At 49.0% G+C, this 11622-nt stretch overlaps 1 protein-coding gene and 1 long non-coding RNA gene across 6 annotated transcripts in view; one reads left to right on the top strand and one right to left on the bottom strand.

The window, feature by feature from the left end:
• Positions 1–11622, bottom strand: part of LOC146830598 (UPF0739 protein C1orf74 homolog) — a 42915-nt gene that overhangs the window by 2926 nt on the left and 28367 nt on the right. The gene's annotated exons all lie outside the window — the stretch shown is intronic.
• Positions 1–11622, top strand: part of LOC146830599 (uncharacterized) — an 86598-nt gene that overhangs the window by 70651 nt on the left and 4325 nt on the right. For 2 of the 5 annotated variants that reach the window (XR_014961458.1, XR_014961454.1), the window contains exon 5: positions 8678–8719. The exons of the other annotated variants lie outside the window; for them this stretch is intronic. This is a non-coding gene — a long non-coding RNA (uncharacterized LOC146830599). Of the gene's footprint in view, positions 1–8677; positions 8720–11622 lie in introns of those variants that run through there. 5 annotated transcript variants of the gene reach the window in all.

The following is an 11622-nucleotide window of genomic DNA, read 5'->3' as shown; positions in this document are numbered from 1 at the left end:
AAGAACAACCTTTTTGACCTCTAATATCTTTTGGATCCATTTGAGAAGTCATCCTCAAACCTTTCAAAGATGCGGAAGCACACGGGTTTGATAGGTTTCATGAGTCTAGTAAAGACATTCCAAAACCTGTAATTCACATTTTAAAATCCCATAAGCATATTTCCTCACTGACACACCAAAAACCTCTAAACAATTTGAACCCAAACTTGAACCAGATGGTATTGCTTGGCCAAAATGTAAATACTTTTCTGGTCTGGGGTAAATCTGTTCAATAATTCTGAAAACAACTAAAAATGAGAGATTAAAAATGTCGCATGTCTGAATTCTGAATCTAACTCCATCACTCACAGGCTGAGAGAATTGAGAATTTCTTAATGTGACTTGTCAGACTTGCGCAAGCCATGGATTGTAAAAAAATATTGTGCAGTCTCATGAGAGCAAAGTGGGTACATCACAAACTGAAGGAGGGGTGAGGTGATACTCACAGGGGTGGAAAAATTCCATGGCACACAAAAATCAACTACTAACCACCAGTGGCAAATCACACTTTGACTCAAGGGGTGACGCACAGCTTTTTTTATTCCCTAACACACTTTCACTGACTCACTTTTACTGACAAGGATATTAGGCTATAGAGTAAAGAGGCACTAGGCTATACACCAAGGATCTTAGACAACATCCCTATATCCATTAATACTAGCCCATCCCTGTTCCACTTTAGGAACGAGTTGCATATGCATCTCTTTAAAGAACACCACATCGTGATGAAATACACTTTTGCTATCAAGAATCAACTATTTTTCCAATCACTAAATGACTGCATCCTAGCCTTTGACACTGTACAGCTCTCGGCTGCCTTTTGGGAAGGCATGCGCTATACATATAACACATACATACTTACATACAATAGTCCTGTGACTGAGCTCCAACAAGTCCTTAATAGTCTTACCCAAGAAAAGTAAACTTGTATCTTTGAGGAATCTTTGGCTTACTCTTGTATCTTCCTCCATCTCAGGAAATTCCACACATTTCATCTTCAGGAGGTACGTTTCATAATGACAAATAAGCATTAATTTCAGGGCCTTAGTCACCTTTAGCCCTGCAAGTCAACAGCAGACTAGTGCCATCACTTCTGGAGCAACATTTATCAATGGTCTTAAGCAGACAGGTTGGACTTCATCAGAGCAGCAGGCAGCTAAGACCTCTCACCTTTTCAGACTGGGTCAAGTAAGGTATTTTAAAGTATAAACCAGTTAGTCCATCGGTCTTTCAGCAAGTTATCCAGCCAATCTTTTTTTTTTTAACACCTTTATTTTCATTTTCAACAATCCTGCAGCAGTTACACAAACAGTATTGGCTGCAATCCACAGTACCTTCATGAGGAGCTCGGCTAGTTAGGTTCAGGACTTTACTGATCACAATAGCACATTGGGGCTCTCCTCTCCAGCCATCATTGATTATTTTCCCATTCTGGCTCACTCACGCTAATATCGGGCTCATCTTGATTTGCATTTAAGAACACCCCACTCAGTTCCCTCCATTCCCTGAGGTCATCTGCCAATTTCTGATCACTTCCGCTTAATTTCATATGTTGTTCTTCGGCCATTGTCCACTCTCTCACATTGCGGTGCCATGCATCTACTGTGGAGGAGTTATGCCCCATCCATCCATGTTATAGCAACCCTACGTTTTGCTAACACTAACAGCAGCTGCATTAACTTGTAAGCCATCTTGCATCCTTTAGGTTTTTTAATGTGACCCAGTAAACAGTGTAGCGGTGAGCAGTCAATTTGGAAAATTCCCCTCTGTACATCGGCCCTTACCTGGGTCCACAATACATCCATCCTAGGGCAACTCCAAGCTAAGTGTAGAAAATCCGCTGCTCTATCCCCACATCGTGGAAAGTGATCTGTTCGAGAAGGTGTAATACGATCAAGTTTCGCTGGCATATATGTGTGGGGCAAAAAATTGTAATGCACCAACCTAAAACGTGCTTTACAGGATACTGTACGTGTCAGCCCACTAATGGCGGTGCACATCTTATCTTACATGGGTGTTTGCAGGTCTGCATTCAATGCCTCCCTCGCCCTAGGGGGAAGACCAGCAGCATCCAACCTCATCGTTTTGTAAAGCAAGCAGATCAATCGACGTCCAGCGCCACAGGTTCAAATTAGGTCTATGGTGTGTGTTGTCTGCAGGATCACGGGATAGGCAGCCCATGTCACTTTAAACACTTCCACCAACCCTGTGTAGTGCAAGTAGTGCCCTTGTACCAGTGTGAGATTCCCACACGCCTGATCATGTTTTAAAAGTCTCACCAGTGTATAAGTCTGCCATCACTTCGCAGCCATCGTCCCTCCAATCCTGGAATGACATGTGTGCCATCATTTGTTGCACTGGCGCCAATATCCATACAGGCAGTTCCTGATGAAACGGGCCATGTTTCAGGACTGATTCCACGTACAACTGCCAAACAGAAGAGGTTTGACCTACTATGTAGGCCACTTCGCCTGTGACCACACCAATAGTCTCTTCTCCCAGTTGTCTCCCTCATCAAACCACCGGGTTGCATGTTGCAGATGTGTCGTGTAATAATCTAGTAATCCCGCCTTGGCGCCTCCAGTCCCACCTCCTCATACCATCGAGACAGGGTGCTCAGTGCCACCCTACTATTGGGACCCGCCTAGAGCAGAGATGTGAACACCGAGTTCAGTTGTTTACAAACAATCTTGGGGATAGCGCATAATGTATTCTGCAAAGCATAAAGACAGTGTGCGAGTACCACCATCTTGGACAGTGCCAGTCTGCCCATCAGTGAGAGCGGGTACTCTATCCACATTTAGGTTGAGCAGTTGGGCATCTGTAAGCGCTACCTGTACAGCCAGATAGCTAAAATGTGCCAGTTTCCCAGCACAACCTAAGGCAAGTGAAGCATTCATGGGGTAACTTTGCCATGTTCGCCAAGGGAAGATTAAGGATTTGTGGCGAATTAGATGCAGGCCAGAAGAGTGCCCAAAATCATAAAGGAGCCTCAACAGATTAAGTAGTGCCATCCAGGGTGAAGCTATGCAGAACAAAGCTTTGTCTGCATATAATGTAACGTGCGGCTCCACCTAGACGAAAGGCCCACTTACCAATTTCTCGCCGCACGCAAACGGCTAACGGCTCAATCGCCAGGGCAAATAACAGTGGTGAGAGTGGGCACCCCTGACACGTTCCCCTATTCACATTCTTGAGGGACTTTGGTCCACCCGAATCCTAGCGTGTGGGCCGTAAGAGCAATTTGACCCAGCTCTGAAACTACGGCCCTATGCCCACCACTCTCAGCACTTCCTCTAGGTAACCCCAATCCACAGTATCAAAGGACTTCTCCAGGTCTATCAACACCAGGGCCAGTTCCTCATTTCTCTGCTTCGCATCATGTAATAAAATGAGATTACCGCTGCAGATTCATGCCCGATCAAGTGCCTCCCCGTACTCTTGTAGTAGGGACTGCCCCACCGTAGCCGAGAATGCCTGATAGAACTCTGGCGGGGAATCTGTCCGCCCTCCCCGGAGCAATCGCCCTAGGGAGCGCCTGTAGCGCTGCGCCCACCTACTCCAATGACAACTGGGCATACACTGCCTCCACACACAACGGGGGTAGGTGCGCCAGGGGTAATCCCTCCAAAAGTAGTATATAGCGGTCTGCTTGGACAGCAGGGTCCGCCTTGTGCACTTTCCTTAAGTGTCGCTGAAATACCTCAAGAATGGCTTCTCTGGTGTACATTATTGTAGCTTCCGGCGTGAGCAGACACTTAGTCAGCGATAAGGCTTGTTCCCTCCGCAAGATCCAGGCCAAAAGGTGCCCAGACTAGTCCCTATTCCTGTGTAACGTTCTCTGTACTGACGGAGTGTGCATTTATCTAGCCTATCCCATATGTCGCTGATGAGTCTGCGCAGACAGTTCTCTGTCATCAGCGGTCCAATGCACCTGTTCCTCTGCTTGGGCTGCCCCCAGGACGTCCTCCTGCTCTTTGAGCTCCCGCTGGAGCTGTCGGCAGACCCCACACATTAGTCACATACATACATCCCTCAACACCACATTCAGTGCTTCCCACTCCGTGACCCTACTAGCCATCCCCTCCCATTTAAATGCCATATATTCCGTCAGTCCATGAGACAGTGCCTCCCTGCCTACCGGGTCCTCTAGGATTTTAGCAGACATTCTCCATGTCCTCGGTACCTGGACAGGACCTCCCCACTTCAATACTGAGTTAACTGGGGAATGGTAAGTGTGTCGCTACAACGTCTTCTCCTCTGGACAGTCCAATATGTAGTTAAAGACCCCCATCTACAGAATGGGTACGTCCAACTCCTGTATTATTAAGTCTTCCATGACCTGATAAAACGCTGGATCATTGGCATTCGGGGCGTAGGAGCTTAAAATGGAGTAGTCACAACCGTCTAGTCTTCCCCTAATCAGCACATAGCGACTGTTCACGTCCGCCTCCATATATGTCAATGTGAAAGTTATCCCGGGAGCCACCCATATCAACACACCCCTAGCATAAGTCAAATAGGAAGAATAGTACATCTGACCATGTCATTTCTTGGCCACCCTGTCTAGATGTCTCCTGTAAGCATGCTATAGATAAGTGATGTCTTTTCAAGAAGGTAAGCACTCTATGCCTCCTGGTACAAGTGCCTATGCCCCGGACATTCCAGGTCAGTAGTTTAAATTCAGTTGCTATCCCCATGTACTGCGTGTTTCAAATAAATCCCCTGTTGCCGACCCTTAACCATTGTGTGCTGCTGCTGCATCTAATAAACCAGCAACACATTAACAGCTCCCCCCCCACCCATGGACAAATAACGTGCAACTGTGCAATCGATAGTGCCCTCCCCCTGCTCGTGCCAGGATGTGCACAGCCTACCCATCAGTCCAACAGGGACTGGTTAATTCCCTAGGGAGAACTAGAGTCCTGACCGGGATCAAACCATCATTGTGATCAGCCATAGCCCACGGAGGGGCAACAATGTATCAATCTCCAGTGTGTACACAATGCAGGCGACAGTTGCTCCTCTCATCCACCATCCCTCCCGAGTCTCCCGCCCAGCCACACCACCATTCGACCATCAAACAGTTCTGCAGCGTTACCACACGCACTGAAACCAGGGTCTACAGCACAAGTGCACAAGGTCACTGCACTATCATAACAATAAAGAAGAAACAATCAGGTATAGTCTTGGGCACCACTCTCAGTCGTCTTCCGTTTCCGGTGCTGGAGCTGGCAGGGAGTCAAGAACAACATCTTCTGTTGGGCTCAGGGTCACTGGCACATCTCCAGGCTCCAGTATGGACGAGGTAGAATGTGAGTCTGAAGCCTGCGTTTCTAAAGTCCCAAGGTGCATGGTGCCATCCTCTCGAATGGTGACCCTCTGTTACCCCAGCGGCATCTCGCTAGGCCCCCCTGTGGTCTGTCCATTTTGTTGCACCCCCCCACTTGGACATGAGAGCCCCATCGTCACCTCTGGCTACGCGGTTCATGGGGAAGGAGAGCATCTCCCCGAATTCCAAGTCTCCCACACCTCCTCCGCCGTCTCAAAGAAATGTGCTTTTCCTTGCACCAGAACCTTCAGTTTAACTGGGTACAAAAGCATCTACTGAAGTTGCAAGGTCCGCAGCTGCTGCTTGGCTCCCAGAAATGACCTGAGCAGTTCCTTCACCTGCCTGGTGTAGTCCGGGTATATGGTGATTTTACTTTTGCCATGGGTAAGGTTTTAGCGCTCACATGCTACATGCAGTTTACAGTCGGGGTCACGGTAGTTAAGTATTTTGGATAGAATAGTCCACGGCTGGGCCCCCGGTGGGTGCGGCGGCACCAACGCTCTTTCCACAACCAAAAAGTCAGACAGGTACCATGGGCACAGTTGAGTATGGATCCACTATTCCGACGAGCTCCCTTCAACTTGTTACAGGAACCCCAGGACGCGGATATTGCTGTGCAGGGCCCAACCCTCCGCATCTTCGACCCGACGCTCCAGAGCCCTCATGGTCGTGGCCATTTAAGCCACCTGCTGTTCATAAAAACCACCTCTCCTCTTAGCTCAACAATGTCTCCATCCGCTGTGGACACCTTGTCCACTACTTTTCTCAGGTCCGCCCTCAGTAGATTCACGTCCACCGAGACTATTTCTATTTGGTGTTCCAGGGCCATTTTCGAGCCCTATATGGCTGCCAGCAGGTCCACGCTGGAGGGTTCCCCACCTCTATCTTCCCCCTCTTCGCTGGTACCCTTTTGTCTAGTTATCCACTGTTGGGGGTGTTGCATCGTGGTATATTGAGTTATTGTGTTGGCGGAGGGGACACGGTGCCTTATCCTTACCCATGTCACAGAGGACCAGGGCATCCTGTGTTTCAGCCAACAATTCCAATGGCATGTCCAAAAGAAGGCTAGGGCGCTGCTGGGTCCATTTAACGCCCAGCCCCATGGCGGGGGCCAAGGCCATTGGTGCACCACCACCCAGTCTGCCCTCAATCCAGCCACCCGTGGTCAAGCCCCTGGGGGCACCGAAGTACAAGGCGCTCCAGGTCAGTTCCACTGCTCATGTAGACAATCAGAGTTCTCCAGCTCTACCCATAACTGGGAAGGCGCCACATGAGAACGATATGGTAGGCTTTGTGTGGTGCTTATTCATGACCCGGGTCCGTCCCCTGCGAACGTGGCTTTCCTACGACTCAGTGGGAATCCTCCAGGTTCCAGGATCACTGCTGTGCCCAGGGCGGGCCCCCCACAGAACCCTCAGGGGCCCCTGACAAGCCACTGGGTCGCAATGTCATCTGTGCAGGTCCGCCCACATCTCCTCGGGCTTGCAGCTATCCCTTATTGCCCAGCCTGGCAGATCCCTCTCCGCTGACTCACCGATCTGAAGGCCAGACGGGGCCCCGCCCCCACCTCTCTTCGATGGCCCTCTGTCTCTCCTGTAATTTCTCACCCCCAGCATAGGTCCCTCAGGACCACTTCAATAACATTGCAGCACACACTGATGCAGTGGCCCCACCAGCTCTTCGTCCGCAGTTTCACCAGGGCTCCGGCCACGGCACAGGTCGCAAGCAAGGGCCGGCCACCTCGATGTCAGCCGTAGCACTCGCCGGGTGCCACAACTGGGGCAGTCCTCACCCCCCTGACGACATGCGGCAGCGACCACCACAGCTGGGGAGCCGATATCCTCCTCCTTCTGCCCTCGCCTATGAGGCAGGGTGCACCGCAGCTCAGGATGTGGCCCTAGGACGTCATCACAGGCCACTGCCCAAAATGGTGGCCGCCAGGTGCCCTGTGCGCGTCTGCCGAAGCAGGTCTGTGTCTGCTACCGGCCTGCAGGATTCGATAGGATTGCAGGATCAGGCTGGCCGGTTGCTTAAGAGCTCACGTCCTGTCAGCCATGTTGCTTGGCCACGACACTGAGAAAATGAATTCCAACCAATCTTAATAAAGTTCCCAGGTTTCCCATTGACAGTACTGCAGCAAAGAGATGCATTTCTTTTCCTGGACATTCAATGTGTAGTATTAAATCTATCCCAGATTTCCATCCACAAAAACAGTAAATCCCTATGTGAGCTGTGCAGATTCCACCCCTGCCTCCAAACTCTAGTCATATCCCTTCCAATTCATCACTGTGGGTGTCAAACGACAATCCCTCCTTCCCATCCCCTCCCTAGGTAGGCCTTGTTCAAGACCTACAACAGGACACTGATCCACTAGCTCACCTGGCTTTTCCTTCTGTTATGCCTCAAGAGTTTACTCCTTCCCACTGATATTGTAAAAATACACCCTCCTCTCCAACTTCCTATACCTGTACTCTGTGCCACTGTTCTTTGTGCCTGCAGACCTGCTCATGAACTGCCTTACCAGAGTGACAGCTATAGGAATTTGGAAACCAAAGTATATGTTCTTTTAAACAGAGCACTCCTTGGTAGGCCTGAACGGCAGGCTGCTACCCTTGGAAAGATCAATAAATACGGTGTCCAGAGCAGACAAATGAGCAGAATACAGCATAAAGGTTGATTTATTTACAAGAAGATATAATGCAATGCCTCTCAACCTAACCCAGACTCTGTGCTACAAATGCTGATCTACATCCAGCACCAGAATGCAATGGCACGGGCATGGACAAATGGAAGACACTGACTGTGTTTTACTCATGTTACTGGCACAGTATGCACTGGTACATGTATATGGCTTTGCCTACAGTCCACAGACGACACTCTGGCACCTATAACCTTTGCCCCATTTGATATATGTGTATGGGTGAATGAGAGGTATGGTCATGGCTCCAAAAGTGTATTTCCCATGTAAATTACCATACACAATATTTAAAAAAACTTCTGGCCAAATGTTATTCTTTGTAGGTACTGCAGTCATAGGTTCTGGGCACCTGTTATGTCCCATGGTCAGTCCCTACGATCTACGGCTGCAGAAAGAGATATATATATATATTTTTTTAACTAAAAAAAACAAAGGTTACAGGGACGTTATTTAGTTAGGAAATAGAGTTTACAGGGACGTTATAGTTAAGCTGTCGCTCTAATGAAATAATGTCAGGGTTCGCTCGCCTTCCCAGAACCTGACTATTGAAAACAACATGCGGGAACATTTTCTTTGCTTTTCTCATCCCTCTCTTTACACCTATGCAGAACTCCCTAAAGTGTTAAAAGGACTCTCACCAACTGAGATTCACAAACCAAGGTATCTCTTTGATTGTATAACTCTATATATGTTTCTGTGCGCTGTTTCTGTGGTACATTTACAAGAGTTTTTGAGATTGTCAGGAGGGGGGAGGGGGGGAGGGGGTGGGGATTGAGGGAGCAGACAGATTCCTGCACATTGCAGTACGACTGCTTCAAGTGGGTATGACAGATCATGACAGATTGGCCAAATCTGTCATGCGAACCTCAGAGCCTGCAAACCCAGTGCTGTAAAACAGTCGAGGGATTGCAGGCACAGGCACCAGCCTCCAAAAAAGTTTTGGGTTAGCCTGCTCTAACCAATCCAGCTCAAGGATTGGCTGTATTTGGAAGCAGGAAATAAACCACCTTTCTTTCCTGCTCGTTGTCAGGAAGGGCAACAGGCAACATATCGGTGAGTTTTACGGCGCGCCGTACCCTATCTATTTTAAAAGTAGCTAGTCTCCCCTGAAATCATTGTGAGCTACTGAAGAACAAGCCACTCGCGCAATGTTACCAGACACCCCCACGCCCGTTTCATTCATCATGCCTTGTGTCCATGGAGCCAAAGACTTTGGTTTTAACAAAATACTTTGACAAAGGGCACTCTGACAGGGCTGCCATGTGTGTCAGTGAGTGTGGCCTTTGGAGATGTATGAACATGTGTGTATATAAATGGGATATATGAGTATCGGGTGAATGAGTCTGTCATATGTACTTGTGGCACAGGACATACCTTCGCCATATGCAACCCTTTTTTTAAATGGAAGAAATTTAAAGTGCAAAAAATAATATAATATGGAACATTTTTTTGCACTTTAAATTTCTCCCGCTTCAAAAAAGGACTGTTATTTTCAGTTATAAATATGACATTGTGTCTACCAGCCACTGGGAGCAAGATGCCTTCTGTGTGTAAATGCTCGGGAGACATGGTGCCATGTTTACAGCAGCCTTTGTATTAAGCATCCTGACCTTCAATAGCACAAGCTGCGGAGCCAAACTTTCTTTCAGAAATTAATACCTGGCATACAAACTTTATGGTGAACTTTCGAAGGTGACTTTTCATTGCTTCCGGTTCTGGGTCATGCAGAGCAACACGGAGAGAGCAGAGGTGTGCAGATGCCGGGTGGAGACCAGAAGGCAGCTGCAGAGGCTGTGGAGCGGCGTGGAGGCAGAATATGCAGAACTGAATAGGGGAGGGGGGCGGGCTGGGGCATGTTAGGGCCGTCCTGGTCCAGTCAGCTGTCTCCTTGACATCTACTTGCCGACCACGCCCGGTCCGTCAGTGGCGGCTCCGGGGGCCTTGGGACCGACAGGGTTGAGTCCCCTGCCACCCATTGCATTAGCCACCACCGCCCCACAAGCATTGCAGAAAAGGCAGAGTGCAGACGCTGGGAGGAGACAGCAGAGGCCGCCGTATTGGTACCTCCTTGGTCCGGTTAGCCATCTACTTGCCGGTCACGCCCGTGGGACGGTCTGCAGCAACCAGTGGCAGCTTTGACTGCTCCGGGGCAACCTGCCCGCAGCACACAGCAAGTCATCTCCTCAGTGAACGCAAGACCACCATTAGCAACACTTGCTGGCCAACGTTCCTTGGGGATGAATAGGATCCAGTTGCAGTTGGCGGTTTATCCCTATCCCCGTCAGTTGCCATACGCCCCAGTGCCCCATGCTCAGGTCCACCGTCCGGCAATACATGTCCAGAGCAAGGGTCCGGCATAAGCAAGCAAGGTGGTAAGGCTCTAGAGCCGCGACAAAACAGCTGCTAGGCGTGGAGGCGGCCGGCAGTAGTACGGTGCGACTTGTGCCTCTCCAACATTAGGGCACATACCAGCCATGCTCTGCGCATGTAACACAAGAGGAGCGCACAGCATTCAGCACACCTCCAACAGCCACCCAAGTAACCAAAGGCTCCACCACCGCCATCCAACCACCCAGCTAGACTTAACACCACCCATGGCTTTTAATCACGTCTGTCAAAGTCCAGGTTTCTGCCAGGAGATACTCCATGTGTTCCTCTCCCTGCCCATCTAGACCGCTGAATGCCTTAACCACACATATGCGTGGTTAAGGCAGATGCGTGGCTTAGGCAAGCGTTGTTCTGCTTGTGTGGAAAGGCAGGCATGAGTCAGCTCTGTTGTTAAGGCTGTTTTCCTTTTGTAGGTCCCTTGAGAGGATGAGCTTGTAATCTTGCATGGGAAGGGGATATTTGGCTTGACCCATCCTAGATGGTAACTGCAAGGCTTATTTTGCCCGTGTGCAAGAGTGAATCGGTGACCCCTGTAAGCCAGGAGAGGGACACTGTGGGCTGCGCCATGCATTGAGTTCTGTGCAGGGACCGCCAAGCCCATACCGGCTCTTTGAAGTGACCCAGAATGCCAGAGGGAGCGACCATAGAAGTAATATTGCCAACAAAGTGCCAAGACTTCTGTATGCCTTAGTGGCAACCCAGTATGCCAGGAGGGGCTGCCATGGTACATGTTTTGACGTCCTGATTCGAATGAGCCCTGGCAGTGACACACAGATTTAGTATCAGAAAAATTCAAACAAGTCACAAATGAGGAATTTAGTGCTTTGACGCTGCCGGCTATTATTCATCTTTATTTAAGAAAGAATGATACAAGTCATAAAAGGTCACAAAGAGGATCGTTCTACTCTTTGCCGTTTCTACAAATGAACCTTTAATGAACCAAGCCACGCAAACAAGAAATTTGGGTTCTGCCTTGAGGCGGAAAGATTTTTACTCTTCCTAAACTAAAGAAACAGTGACTTTTCCAACACAAAAATCTTTTCCCCGCTCTTCAAGTAATACACAATTGTTTCCTATTTCAGAAATTACCCAGACCTTGTCCTGAGGAGAACCCGTAAAGGAATTAGGGTTTGAAACGCATAGACCACGACTAATGGGGTATCCT

The sequence above is a fragment of the Triturus cristatus genome, chromosome 5_1, assembly GCF_964204655.1.
Source record: "Triturus cristatus chromosome 5_1, aTriCri1.1, whole genome shotgun sequence".
NCBI lineage: Eukaryota > Metazoa > Chordata > Amphibia > Caudata > Salamandridae > Triturus > Triturus cristatus.
This window is presented reverse-complemented; position numbering and strand designations above follow the sequence as displayed.